Source organism: Crocuta crocuta, unplaced genomic scaffold, assembly GCF_008692635.1.
Source record: "Crocuta crocuta isolate KB4526 unplaced genomic scaffold, BGI_CrCroc_1.0 scaffold93, whole genome shotgun sequence".
NCBI lineage: Eukaryota > Metazoa > Chordata > Mammalia > Carnivora > Hyaenidae > Crocuta > Crocuta crocuta.
The window spans coordinates 7,954,329-7,965,931 of NW_027529641.1; the positions used below are offsets into that span (position 1 = coordinate 7,954,329).

Consider the following 11,603-nt stretch of genomic DNA (forward strand, 5'->3'; position numbering starts at 1 on the left):
ACCTGGCTACTCTTAATACACGGTGCCTGTTCATACCCATCCACAGGTTCTCAGTGAGGATTAAAGAGGAGAATGCACGGGAGAGCATTTGGAAGTCTGAAGATTGGTGTGATGATGGTCATGTGGCCTTTCTAAAATGCACTGGGAACGGAGCCAGGAGGAGAGATTAGGAATCGATCTTGAGTTCATCTTGGGATTATTAGAACGGAGTCACCTGAGACTCCTGAGGTGAACACCTGGGTCTTTCTTGATACGTTCTCTCAGTAAAGATGTGGGAATCTTTGCCTCAGTGGTGATGGTGCAGCCTATGGAAGTAGAGACACAGTTACCCAAGAAAAGCATGTATGGTGAGAGTAACTGTGGCTGAGAACAGAAGTGCAGAGAACCATGGTGTTGTAAGGAAAACTGGAAGTGAAAATGAGAACAGGAGATGGAGGAGTGGTCCAAGAAGTGGGAGGAGTACCAAAGGAAAGTGTCACAGTATCAGTGGGACACATGGCCAGCAGTGTCCTCGGTTGCATAGAGATCAGAACATTTTGGGATCAAAATGTGTCCGCTAAGTTTGGCAAGGAAGGGATCAAGGACAAGCTAGAGCAGTGGGGGCAGAAGCTGGATGGTGTGAGGGGAAATTAAGAGGTGGAGATAGGTGGGAAGGTGGAAGACAGGTAGGTGGGAATGGAAGCTGACGTTAGGAAGAGGCAGGATTGGGTTTAATGGTGTTGTGTGGTTTCGTACAGATAATTAAGAAAGAGAAAGGGAGAGAGAGGTAATGAGGAAACCAGTGGAAAATCAGAATCCAGAGCACATGTTGATTGAGAGACTTGTCTCCAGCAGAAGGGAGCTCTGCTTTCTCTCCCCCTTGGAATGCTTAATTGGGAATGTCATAGTTGTAGGTATGTTTATGGGAGAAACCAAATGAAGACCCACCCTGACACTCTAGGTGGCAGGTTATCATAAGCCTGACAGCCTCTCATTTCAGGAAATAAAACCCCATCAGGGACTGTTTTGAGAAAGAAATGAGTTAATGTTTTAGAAGACATAATGTCTGGCACCTAGGAAGGACTTTAAAAAAATGTAGTTTCCCCAAAGTAAATTATGATTTAAATAAGCATTTATGGGTTTGGCTTGGGATCTAACCTCAGCTGTTTATATAATGGTTTCTTTGGAAAAATATGTTCCTAGTTCCAAATAACTGACTCATAAGCAAAGTTATTGAATGCAACTTGGGGTACTGTCAGTGATAAACTATGGTAGCTTTCCTTTAATTTAAAACATATTAAAGAGAAAGAAAAATACCACCAATAATCCTAAAACTTCCTTTGAATTTTATAAACTAGAATTTCCTCTTCCTTTGCCTTCTACCCTATTATAAACTATGTGAGCTATAGCTTTTCTGTGTCTATATTCCTAGGTGTGTGCAGTGTGTGTGTGCCCACACACACTACACACACACATACACACCCTACCTTTATGTGGAGTTGTTCTTAAAGCTCTTGGGAGCTCATGTGCTCATAGCCGTTTAACTGGACATGTGAGAGGCCTTTGCTTTTTGCAGGTTGGAAAATCCTAGGGGAGACTCCAGTAGATTTATTTCATGTTATGATTCCTATCCCTGGAAAGATCCTAGTCGCTGGGGTGGGAGGAACATGTAGAAAGGGTATGATTGGAAGTTTGAAGTAGAATCACATGGGACGAAGAAGAATTTATAAGAAAAATGGGGCTTTGGGGGTCGCCTGGGTGGCTCAGTTGGTTAAGTGTCTGACTTTAGCTCAGGTCATGATCTCACTGTTCGTGGGTTCGAGCTCCGCATCGGGCTCTGTGTTGACAGCTAGCTCAGAGCCTGGAGCCTGTTTCAGAGTCTGTGTCTCCCTCTCTCTCTGACCCTCCCCTGCTCATGCTGTCTCTCTCTCAGAAATAAATTAAAAAAAAAAAAACATAAAAAAAAGAAAAAAATGGAGTTTTGGGCAGATAAAACAACACATATCACTTGAGTAATGTAGCTTTTTAATGTTTATCTTTGAGAGAGAGGGACAGAGCGTGAGTGGGGGAGGAGGAGAGAGAGAGAGGGAGACACAGAATCTGAAGCCGACTCCAGGTTCTAAGCTGTCAGCACAGAGCCTGACCCGGGGTTCAAACTCACGAACTGTGAGATCATGACCTGAGCTGAAGTTGGACGTTTAACCAACTGAGTTACCCAGGCATATAATATAATTATACTTTATTAAGATAATATAGTTTTATCCAGTTATTTTTAATGGCTGCATATTACTCTATTTTCTGAACTTAATCTATGTAACCATTTTCCTATTGGTAGAGCTTAGACAGCGCCTTAATTTTTTTTTTTTTTTTGCTATTTGAAACACAAAAATGTAATTTGCAAGTATAGAGGTCTGTAATTAAGTGAATTACAAAACAGCTTTGGCATATAGCCTTCCTTCGTGGAACTAATCCTACTGTCTAACATTACAATTCTTTGTAATGAGACTTTTGGACTTGATTTATCATCAGAGGATGAGTTTTCTGAGGAAGTATAATTTGGCTCATTTTTAGGGGCTCTGTTTTTACATCTTTATTTTTAGGTTTCTTTACCATTTGAAACTGGCTTGTTATCTTTTGAGTGGGCACAAGGCCATCATACCAGATGGCTGTGACTGTAGGCATGCTGGGCAGGAATGTGTGACTCTCACTTGGGTAATAGAGGCTAGATTTCTCCTGGGAGCGGTGAGCCAAGGGGATGAGCATCCCTTCATTTGTTTAGAAGGACATGTGGCTTCTATTTCAACTCATCCTTTTTTTTTTTTTTTTTTTTTGGTCAACCCTCACATTGACTCCATAGCTTCTAATTTCGAAGGCTGTAGAGGTGTTGTAAAATCTTGATTTTTTGGAATGGAGTCTCAAATGCTGTCAAATGATACTGCTGATCACCCAGTATCAAGGATATCCCTTCCTGAGGGAAGCAATCATCGAGTTCTATCTTCAAGTATAACAGCACCTGGAAGGTAGGATGAGCTCAGGAAATATTTGTTCAGTGAATGGATCTGTGGCTTCTGCTGGGCTGATCTGTGGGCTGAGAGGTCTCAGTTATGGTGTGTACTGTCATTCTCATTGGGTGTAGTGTGTTATAATGCTAGGGGCGAACATGGGAAACCTGAGAGAAAGGAGGTCTCGGTCAGTCAGGAGGACCCCCAACAATCCACAGTATGGAACATTGAGCTTGAGTCCATGGGTTAGGCAATGAGCTTGAGGGACTGGGCCCTTGACATTTTACACAGAAGCTTGGGTCTTGTGTATGTGTTCATTTTTCTGAAGAGGGGGTTCCATTTTTCATCAGTGTCTCCATGGCCCATGAAGAACTGAGGTTGCAACACTAGTGAGCCTGTGGACCCTTACCCTTGCTGCTTCTCTCATTCTGCACCCTGGTAAGGAAATGAGGCAGGCATTCTTGGGAATTACCTAGGAGTAAAGTAGTAAGTTCTGTTTCATATCATCCAGGACTAAATTTCAGTAAAGGAGGAAGAACAGGTGGTACAAGTCTTGTGAAATAACTGGAGTGAAAATAGGGAAGAGAACTAGTTGATTGGTTTATTTTTCCTAAGAATGTTTTTGACATACTTGTTTTTCTGCTTAGAAGGAAAGGGTCATGTTTCTCAAGCTGGTCTTCCCACAGAACACTCTTTTTGATGCAATGTTAACTCAGATCTCATGGACCAATTAGAAAGTGTCCTGAAGCCCACAGGAGGTTGGGTTGGTGAAACAAGGTGAGCAGGTACATACAGATGGCATTGGGAGCAGGAAGAGTAATGGGCAACAAAGAGGGAGAGTGTGGAGAAATTAGGGATTTCTCCTGGACCCTGAGGAATTCTACTATTTAGAAGCCCAGAGGAGCAGGCAGAGCCAGTAAAGGAAACTAACAGCGTGTGGCCCGATAATAGGAAACCCAGAGAATATAGTTAAGGAGTTTGAGTGGAAAATATGACTAGAAGGAGCGTGTGTCCAACTAGGTTGATGACATCTGAGAAGCTGAGAAAAAACAGAAATGCGACCTTTAGATTCCACCACATGGAGGTTGTCGGGGGCCATTGGAGGACTGGTTTCATGGAAAATAAGTGACGAAGTCAGATGGAGTGATGGAAGAGAGCATGGAAATGTGGGAGCGCATGTGGTTCTCTGGAGGTGTTAGGCTGCCAAGGATAGAAAGATGGAGAGGCACTGGAGGGGTATGGGGTTCACATGCTGGAACATCCTTGAGAGGGGGTTCTTGGGAACTGGCTGTTCTCAAGTTTCTGTTCAGGAGTCAGTTAAGAAGTAGCAGGCTGGGACTTGTCTGTCTTGAAACCAAAAGTTTGTCAGTGGGGATTGGGGAGAATGATTTGGAGTGGCTGTTTAAGATGGAAACACCATCTTCTAGAAGCTTGAGGGGAGCATTTGGATTTTAAAAGAGGGACACTTTCACTGTGATAGGATGGAGTTGTGACCCTATTTTTTCCTCTTTTTATTTCTTCTTTTATCAGGTAATTGAAATGTTTGCAAGGGCCTTTCAATTCAATCTACAAGAATGCCTTTTTCCTCCAAGCTTGACATTATATCATAAACATGGAATTTTAATTTTCCTTTCCGCATCCAAGCTTGAACAATTAATTCTTGTACTTCAGTATATAGCATGCACCTCTTTCTGGTATAGCATATTAAATCTTCCCATCGGAAACATTTGGATTTAATAAATACAGGATCGATTAGCTCATTTTTGAAATAAGTCTCAGTTAAATTGTTCTCTTTTGAGTTGCAAAAAGTTTTTCTAATCAATTACTAAAAAATGTGCATGCTAGGAGAGGAGTGATTTATTTTTGTTTCTTTACTTTCTGTTTGTGGTAAGATTTTTGTTTCTGTTTTGTGGGTGTACATTCCTATGAGTTTTAACATGTGCATAGATTCCTGTAACCGCCGCCAAAATCAGATAGAGAACAGTTTCATTACCTTAAAAAAATTCCCTTATTTCACGCTACTCTTTTATACTCACTCCCCCCGATTCCTGCCAACTACTGACCTGTTTTCTATCACTGTGTTTTTTTTTTGAGAACATGATGTAAGTAGAATCATACAGTAGGTAACCTTTTGATACTAGCTTCTTTGACTCAGCACAATGCCTCTGCAATTCATCCATATTGTTGGCACATGTCAGCTGTTTATGTTTTAATCATTACTTAGTAACATTCCATTGGGCATATACACCACAGTTTGTTAAAGGATATCTTAGTTTTGGACTTTGGTGTCTGGCCTCTTACCCTTAGCAAAAGGTTGTAGCATGTAACAATACTTCATTCCATTTCATGGCTGCATAGTATTCCATTGTATAGATAGACCGCATTTGTGTATCCATTCATCACTGGATGGATATTTGGATTATTTCTACTTTGTGGCTACTACGACTAATGTGAACAGTCATGTACAAGTTTTTGAGTGAATGTATGTTTTCAGCTCTCTTGGGTATGAACCGAGGAGTGGAATTACTGGGTCATGTGTAATTCTGTTTACTATTTTGAAGAACTGCTAAACTGTTTTCCAAAGCAGCTGCATTGTTTTGTATTTCCACCAGCAGTGTTTTGGGCTCCAGTTTCTCCACATCCTCCTCAACACTTGTATTTTTCAGTTTTTTAAATTGTAGTTATCCTAGTGATTGTGAAGTGATATCTCATTGGGGTTTTGATTTACTTTCCCGTAACAACTTAGAGGTTTTGAACACGTTTTGATGTGCTTATTCATTCTGAATATCTTCATTGGGGGAAATGTCTATTCAGATACTTAACTCATTTTTCATTTGGGTTATTTGACTTTTTATTACTGAGTTATAAGAATTTGCTTTATATTCTTGATACTAGATCCCTATCAGATACATGCTTTGGAAATATTTTTCTAATTCTGTGCACTGTCTTTTCACTTTCTTTTTAAAAATAATTTATTTATTTTGATAGAGCATGGGAGGGGTAGACAGAGGGAGAGAGAGAGAATCCCAAGCAGGCCCCATGCTGTCAGCACAGAGCCTGAGGTAGGGCTTGAACCCATGACCCTGGGATCAGTTGCAACTGGAGCTGAAACTGAGTCGGATGCTTAACTGACTGAGCCACTCAGGTGCCCCATCACTTTCTTGATAGTATCCATTTAAGAACAAAAGTTTTTTAATTTTTTTTAAACTTCTATTTATTTCTAGGAGAGAGAGAGAGAGACAGCGTGAGCAGGGGAGGGTCAGAGAGAGAGGGAGTCACAGACTGAAACAGGCTCCAGGCTCTGAGCTGGCAGTCAGCACAGAGCCCGACGCGGGGCTCGAACCCACGAACTGCGAGATCATGACCTAAGCAAAAGTCGGACGCTTAACCGACTAAGCCACCCAGGTGCCCCAAAAGTTTTTTAATTTTGATGAAATCCAATTTATCTGTTTTTTCTTTGGTTCCTTGTACTTTTGGTATTACATCTAAGAAACCATTTCTTTTAATTCACGATCATGAAGATTTTTATCTCTGTTTTCTTCTAAGTTTTCTAGTTTCAGCTCTTATATTTAGATCTTGGATCCATTTTGACTTAAGTGTTATATATGATATCAGAGAAGTTCAGTTTTGTTTTTTTTTTTCTGAGAGAGAGAGAGAGAGAGAGAGAGAGAGCATGAGCAGTGGAGGGTCAGAGAGAGAGGGAGTCACAGACTGAAACAGGCTCCCGGCTCTGAGCTGGCAGTCAGCACAGAGCCCGACGCGGGGCTTGAACCCACGAACCGCGAGATCATGACCTAAGCGAAAGTCGGACGCTTAACCGACTAAGCCACCCAGGCGCCCCAGAGAGGTTCAGTTTTATTCTTTTTCGTGTGACTATCCAGTTGTCCGGTGCTATTTGTTGAAAAGACTGTTTTTGCACATTAAATTTTCTTGGTACTCCTGTTGGAAATCAATTAACCAATATATTGGTTTAGTTTTGGACTCTTAGTCCTTTTCCATTGATCTGTATATCTGTCCTTGTGCCAGAACCACACTGTTGATTACTGTAGCTTTGTAGTAAGTTTTGAAATCAGAAAATGTGAATCTGCTCCTCTGGTTCCTAACATTTCCACATAAATTGTAGGCTCCATGTTTTCCACTTTTGCAGAAAATCTAGTTGAGATTGAATTTGTAGTTGAATTTGTAGATCAATTTGGAGAATATTGCCATTTAAACAATATTAATTCCTCTAGTCCAGGAACCTGGGATATCCTTTTGTTTATTTAAGTATTTCAATGATGTTTTATAGTTTTCAGCATACAAATCGTATATCACTTTTGTTAAATTTATTCCTATTTTATGGAATTGTTTTTTAAACATATTTTTGAATTGTTCATGCACATTTATAGAAATAGTATCAATTTTTTATATTGATTTTGTACCTTGAAACTTTGCTGAATTCTTTCATTAGCTCTAATAGTATTTTTGTGGATTCCTTAGGATTTTGCATCTAGAAGATCATGTCATCTGCAAATAGAGTTTTAATTCTTCTTTTCCAATCTGGATGTCTTTTATTTCATTTTCGTGCCTCATTTCCCTGGCTAGAACTGCCAATATAATGTTGAATAGAAAGAAGTAAATGATGAGAGCAGATATCTTTGTTTTGTTCTTGATCTTAAGGTGGAAAGCTTTCAGTAACAAAAACTGAAGCTATCTGTTCTTTGTAGACACTGTGTATCAGATTGAAGATGTTTCTTTTTTTTTTTAATGAGTGGTTTTTCTATTCCTTTCTATTTGAAGTTTTTCTTTTTAGCCACAAAAGGGTGTTGGAGTTTAAATTTTTTTTTAATGTTTATTTTTGAGACAGAGAGACAGAGTGTGAGCAGGGGAGAGGCAGAGATAGAGGGAGACACAGAATCTGAAGCAGGCTCCAGGGTCTGAGCTGTCAGCACAGAGCCTGATTCAGGGCTTGAACTCACAAACTATGAGATCATGACCTTAACTGACTGAGCCACCCAGGTACCCCCCCTTGTAATTTTTATTTGACACATTGGTTATTTGGTATCCATGTATTTGCAAATTTTATAGTTTTTCTTCCATTATTGATTTCTAATTTATTTTCATTGTGGTCAGAGAACAAACTGTATATGATTTCAGTTGCTTCAAATTTGTTGTTTTATGCCTCCAGGCTCTGAGCTGTCAGCACAGAGCCCGATGCGGGGCACGAACCCGTGAGCTGTGAGATCATGAACTGAGCTGGTTGGCCACCCAACCGACTGAGCCACCTGGGTGCCCCATTGTGTTGTTCAAGTTTTGAATTTCCTTATGGATGCTTAGTCTAGGTATTCTGTCCATTTTGAAAGTGGGTTATTGAACTCAGGAACAATTATTGTTGAATTGCCTGTTTCTGTATTAAATCCTTCCTGCTTTTGTTTCATGTATTTGGGGGTTCTGTCATTAGGTGGCATATAATTATAATCATTATGTTTTCTAATTAGAGTGATCTTTTTATCATTATTAAATCTCTTTGTCTCTGGTAATATTTTTTGTCTCAAAGTCTATTTTGTCTGATATCAGTGNGTTATGTTTTCTAATTAGAGTGATCTTTTTCTCATTATTAAATTATTAAATCTCTTTGTCTCTGGTAATATTTTTTGTCTCAAAGTCTATTTTGTCTGATATCAGTGTACCCATTTCAGCTCTCTTTTGGTTGTTGTCTGTGTGGGGTGTCTTTCTTCATCCTTTTATTTTCAGTCTGTATGTATTTGAGTGTAAAGCAATTACTTTGTAGACAGCATATAGTCAGATCATGTTATTTTTAAACAATCCATTCTGTAAATACCTGCTTTTTAAAATTTGAGTATGGAGGTTCCTCAGAAGTTAAAAAGAGAACTACTATATGATCCAGTAATCACACTACTGGGTATTTACCCAAAATACACAAAAACAGTAATTCAAAGGGATACATATGATAGCCAAGGTGTGAAAGCAACCCAAGTGTCCATCGATAGATGAATGGATAAAGAAGATGTGAATTATGTTAATACAATGGGATATTATTCAACCATAAAAAAGAATGAAATTTTACCATTTGCAATGACATGGATGAAACTAGAGAGTATAACACTAAGCAAAATTAGTCAGAAAAAGACAAATACCATGCGATTTAACTCATATGTGGAGTTTAAGAAACAAAACAAATGAGCAAAGGCAAGAGAGAAAGAGAGAGAGAGAGAGAGAGAGAAACCAAGAAACAAATTCTTAACTATAGAGAACTGATGTTACCAGAGAGGAGATGGGGGACAGGGAGAGATTGATAAAATAGGTGATGGGGATTAAGAAGTGCACTTATTGTAAAGAGTGCTGAGTGATGTATAGGGTTGTTGAATAACCATATTGTACACCTGAAACCAGTATAGCACTTTATGTTAACTATACTGGAGTTAAAATAAAATAAAATTTAAAAAGAATCTGAGAAGGGTGATGAGGGCAACCCTGAAAAAGGGCAACCCAGCTCAAGGCGTCAGAGTCCAAGGAGGGAAAAGATGGCATTCATTTAGGAAGGAAGACACAGCAAAATGGTAAACTGGTTTATACAGGGTAGTTTATTGAACAAGTAAATATATTAGGGATAAAGAATGTCATATTTCTCACTGTAAGAGGAAAGAAATGTATACATACAGAAAGAAAATAAACTAAAATTAACCNTGATGTTACCAGAGAGGAGATGGGGGACAGGGAGAGATTGATAAAATAGGTGATGGGGATTAAGAAGTGCACTTATTGTAAAGAGTGCTGAGTGATGTATAGGGTTGTTGAATAACCATATTGTACACCTGAAACCAGTATAGCACTTTATGTTAACTATACTGGAGTTAAAATAAAATAAAATTTAAAAAGAAGCTGAGTAGGGTGATGAGGGCAACCCTGAAAAAGGGCAACCCAGCTCAAGGCATCAGAGTCCAAGCCGGGAAAAGATGGCATTCATTTAGGAAGGAAGACACAGCAAAATGGTAAACTGGTTTATACAGGATAGTTTATTGAACAAGTAAGTATATTAGGGATAAAGAATGTCATATTTCTCACTGTAAGAGGAAAGAAATGTATACATACAGAAAGAAAATAAACTAAAATTAACCTGTGGTTTTGTATTAAAATTGGAGGTAATGTAAATTCATGGTTTTTTATATACATAGGTTATTAGGGAAATAAAAATTAAAATTATAAAAAAATAAAATTTGAGTAAACATTGAATGTCAATGTTTAATCCATTGATACCTAATATAATTATTAACAAGGTAGGATTTATGTCTGCCATTTTTCTGTTTATTTTCTGTATGTCTTCTTCTTCCTCTATTCATGCATTACTGCCTTCTTTTGTGTTAAACACATATATTCCAGTATGCCATTTTATTCCCTTGTCTTGTCTTTTACTACATTTTTGAGTTATTGTATAGTAGTTGCCCTGGAGATTAAAATTAATCTATTAATTTATAAGAAGTACTTCAGATTAAAACCAACTTAATTACAACAGTGTACAAAAACTTTGCTTATATGTATCTCTATCCCTTACCCTTCATTTATGGTGTTATTATCATACAAATTACATTTCAAAACATTATGTTCTTGATCAGCACAGATATTTGTTTTGTATGTAAATGTATTTTAAATCAGATTGTAGAAGAAAATAATTCCAAACAAAAGAATACATTTGTCATCTTTTATATTTACCTTCCTTGTGCTCTCTTTTCCTTCATGTGGATTGTAGTAATCTAGTGTTCTTTCATTTCAGCCTAATGGGCTCCTTTCAGTGTATCTTGCAGGGCAAGTTGGTTAGTGATGAATTATCTCAGTTTTCGTTTACCTGGGAGTGTCTTAATTTCTCCTTTCTGACAGATAATTTTTATAGATTTAGAGTCTGAATATTTCTTCCTGCTGCATTCTTTTTTAATATTATTTCTTTATTAAAAAGTTTTTTTTGTAATGTTTATTTTTGAGAGAGAGAGAGAGAGAGAAACAGAGTGTGATCGGGGGAGGGGCAGAGAGAGAGGAAGACACAGAAACCAAAGCAGGCTTCAGGCTCTGAGCTGTCAGCACAGAGCCTGACGTGGGGCTCGAACCCACAAACCATGAGATCATGACCTGAGCCAAAGTTGGACAGTCAGCCGACTGAGCCACCCACATGCCCCCTTCCCACTGCCTTCTGATGGCACATCGATTGTTAGTCATATTGAGGTCCCTTGTACATGTTGAGTTGCTTCTCTCTTGCTGGTTTCAAGATTCTCTTTGTCTTTCAATAATTTTTTTATGCTTTGTCTAGGTGTACATGTATTTGAGTTCATCCTAATTGGAATTTGTTGAACTTTGATGCTACACCTCACATTTAATGTTTTTCATGAAAGTTTTCACCATTAGTTCTTCAAATATTCTTTCTGCCTCTTTCTCTCCTTTCCTTCTGAGACTTCCATTATGTGTATCTTGGGAGGCTTGGTAGGGTCGTACAGATTGCTGAGACTGAGGCTGCATCCATTTTTTCTCTTTCTCTTCTGTTCCTCATACTGCATGAGCTTAATTAATCTTTCTGTAAGTTCACTCATTCTTTCTGTCTGCTCAGATCTGCAGTTGAACCCCTATATAAGTGTT

General features: G+C 38.6%; 1 protein-coding gene across 1 annotated transcript in view; it reads left to right on the forward strand.

The window, feature by feature from the left end:
* The window catches only part of ENTREP2 (endosomal transmembrane epsin interactor 2), a 448,581-nt gene that overhangs the window by 48,200 nt on the left and 388,778 nt on the right, over positions 1–11,603 (forward strand). The gene's annotated exons all lie outside the window — the stretch shown is intronic.